Source organism: Amblyraja radiata, chromosome 28 (assembly GCF_010909765.2).
Source record: "Amblyraja radiata isolate CabotCenter1 chromosome 28, sAmbRad1.1.pri, whole genome shotgun sequence".
Taxonomy (NCBI): Eukaryota; Metazoa; Chordata; class Chondrichthyes; order Rajiformes; family Rajidae; genus Amblyraja; species Amblyraja radiata.
The window spans coordinates 31,220,644-31,224,345 of NC_045983.1; positions in this window are offsets into that span (position 1 = coordinate 31,220,644).

The following is a 3,702-nucleotide window of genomic DNA, read 5'->3' on the forward strand; positions in this document are numbered from 1 at the left end:
AATGGAGTTGAGAGGGAGGGATAGATCAGCCGCAATTAAATTAGATGGGCCGAATGGCCGAATTCTGATCCTATGACTTATGAATGGAAACATTTGAGGGAAGGTGGCTGTGCGGAGAATTATTACGCCTCCATAACCTTTTGCCAGAGGGTTGGTGAATCTGTGGAACTCATTGCCACAGACGGCTGTGGAGGCCAAGTCATTGGATATTTTTAAGGAGATTCTTGAGCAGTACAGGTGTCAGGGGTTATGGGGAGAAGGCAGGAGAATGGGGTTGAGAGGGAGAGATAGATCAACCAAGATGACCTTCGGAACGAGAGGATTTGAGTATAGAAGCAAGGAGTTCCTTCTGCAGTTGTACAGGGCCCTGGTGTGACTGCGCCTGGAGTATTGTGTGCAGTTTTGTTCTCCTAATTTGAAGAAGGACATTCTTGCCATTGAGGGAGTGCAGCTTCGGTTCATCAGATGGTGGGACTGACATATGTTGAAAGGATGGGTCGACTGGGCTTACATTCACTGGAATTTAGAAGGATGGGAGGGGATCTTATAGAAACATATAAAATTCTTAAGGGATTGGACAGGCTAGATGCGGGAAAAATGTTCCCCATGTTGGGGGAGTCCAGAACCAGGGGCAACAGTTTAAGAATAAGGGGTAGGACTGAGATGATGAAAAACCTTTTCACCCAGAGAGTTGAGAATTTGTGGAATTCTCTGCCACAGAGGGCAATGGAGGCCAATTCACTGGATGTTTTCAAGAGAGAGTTACTGTAGTTAGGGCTAACGGAATCAAGGGATATGGGGAGAAAGCAGGAATGGGGTACTGATTCTGGATGATCAGCCATGATCACATTGAATGGCGGTGCTGGCTCGAAGGGCCGAATGGCCTACTCCTGCACCTATCTTCGATGTTTCTGTGATTGAATGGCGAAGTAGTCTCGGTGGGCTGAATGGTCTCATTCTGTTCCTGGAATTTATGAATACTGCCCTGCATATTTCCCCATTGCACTTTACTAGTGATGACGTTGTTTCGATTCGTTTTAGTTTGGTTTATTATTGCCATGTGTACCGAGGTACAATGAAAAGTTCTCTTAAGGGCCTGTCCCACTCTACGAGGTAATTCAAGAGTTCTCCACAGTTTTCCCCTGATACGAACTCGGAGAATGTCCGTAGCGGGTCCGTAGGAGTCCGTGGATGTCTCGTAGCGGCTCGCACGAGTAAAAACGAGTACAATTTTTTTCATCACGAGTATTTTTTCACTCGTGGACATTTTTCACAGTGTTGAAAAAAACATCACGTGTTTACCGGATTCCCCGAGTACCTACCGTCACTCGTACGAGCCGCTACGGGACATCCACGCACATGCGATCAGCACTTTTGAAGATGTGAACGCTGGTTTGTTGGGCAAGAGAGGAGCGTTATTTGTACCGAGCGGTGAGCTTGGAAGGATACGCAGAGCTGGTACATCCATCAGGTCTCCCTGCAGCCTGCAAGCCTCCGGAGAAAACAATCCTCGTCGGTCCAACTCTGAGTGGTTTTGGTTTTGCTCCATGGTGGCGAGCCAACGTCCTTGTAAACCTTCCCCGCCCTCTTTCCAGCATTAACGACATCCTTGATTTGCCCTGATTCGAACTCGGAGAATTACGGTAATGGCCGCTCGTGGGTACTCAGGGCTCTCGTGGACATTTTTCAACATGTTGAAAAATCTTCACGAATCTTCACGAACTTACTGCGTTTCCCGAGTACCTGCCGTTAGCGTTACGAGCCGCTAAGAGACGTCCCCGAGCTCCGACGTACCCGCTACGTTCATTCTACGTGCTTACCACGAGTTTGATTTTTTTTTAAACTCGGGAGAGCTCTTGGGTAAACTCGTACAGTGGGACAGGCCCCTTGCTGGTTGGCACAGACTCGGTGGGCCGAAGGGCCTGTCTCCACATTCTAAAGGGAGTTGATGGCACATAAGATCTGCCCTCATTATAATCCTTATAAATGGAGTCTCTGACAATGGTGGATAGTGGTCCATTCACACTGGGCCTTGACCGTGAACGGAACACTAAGGGCCGGAGAGGGATTTGGAATTACCAGCCGTGCAAAGTGCAAATGTATGGGGAGGGTTGGCTGGAGGAGTGAGAGAGACAGAGTACTGGACTGTGCACAGTCCTCCTTCCTATCTGCTTCCAACGTTGTATTGTACAACAACAATGTCCTGTAGCCCTGTAGAGGGAAACTGAGACCATGGAATAAGCATGGATAGAGTGGATGTGGAGAGGATGTTTCCACTAGTGGGAGAGTCTAGGAGTAGAGGTCACAGCCCCAGAATTAAAGGACGTTCCTTTAAGAAGATGAGGAGGAATTTTTTCATAGACAATAGCCAATAGGTGCAGGAGTAGGCCGTTCGACCCTTCAAGCCAGCACTGCCATTCAATGTGATCATGGCTGATCATCCACAATCAGAAGGTGGTGAATCTGTGTAATTCTTTGCCACAGACGGCTGTGGAGGCCAAGTCAATGGATATTTTTTAAGGCAGAGATCGATAGCTTCTCGATTAGTATGGGTGTCAGGGGTTTGGAGGAGAAGGCAGGAGAATGGGGTTAGGAGGGAGGGATAGATCAGCCGAGATTGAATGGCGGAGTTGACCTGATGGGCCGAATGGCCTAATTCTAATCCGATCACCAGGAAGAAAATGGGATAGACGTTAGTATCTCAAACCCAGCATGCACGGGCAAAGAAATGGCAGGAAATTTGCCGCAGTTTGCCAAACTAAAAAAAAAATTATACACTTGGTGAGATGAGAGCTTACCCATGGGGAAGAAACTATAAACTCAGAAGGCCAAGTGACTCTGGACTTGAGGAAACCATGATGAATCCCTTCCATAACCAGGGTCAAGGAGAACAAGTGTGTAAATGCTGGTTTAAACCGTAGACACTACAAGCTGGAGTAACTCAGCGGGACAGGCGGCGTCCCTGGAGAGAAGGAATGGGTGACGTTTCGGTTCCCGAAACGTCACCCATTCCTTCTCTCCAGGGACGCCGCCTGTCCCGCTGAGCTACTCCAGCTTTTTGGCGTCTCTCTCTCTCTCAAGGAGAACAAGTGTCGGATTTAAACTTGCAAAAAAGGTGGCGACAGAGAAGCCTGTGCATAGTGAGCAACTTTTCCAGGGCTACGCATCAAGCATTGTGTTCTGCCGTGTGCGAGTACGTGAAATATTTGTTATGTCGCGGTGTTCCTGACCGGATTGCAACGGTCAAAAAATGTTGACGGAAAAAAAAATGTTAAGAGGTAACTACCAAAGATGCTATAGCGAGCAAGACAGTCCACTCGACGAAAAAGACGTAGTACGTTCACGGGCAGATTCGTGGGTAATTTTCGGCCCCATTTCCGTAACCGGGGCCGAAAATTCCCATAGCGGATCAAAGATACTAGTGCGGAGCCAGAAGCCGGAAGCCGGTTACAGAAGCATCCTCGTAAATATCAAAGTACTTTGGTTAAAATCTCCTCCTCATTTTCAGAATTATAATATATGTTCCCCCGCAATGTTGATTACACTGCGAGAGGGATAACCAAAGTCGGGTCTGGGTTACTAAAATGGCCGACGTTCCGCTCCATTGCGTACTGCACGTCAGCCCATTGGATTTAGCAGGAGTGGACTATCTTGCTGGCTATAGGATCTTTGACAACTGCTGTGTTTCACCCTTTATTAAAA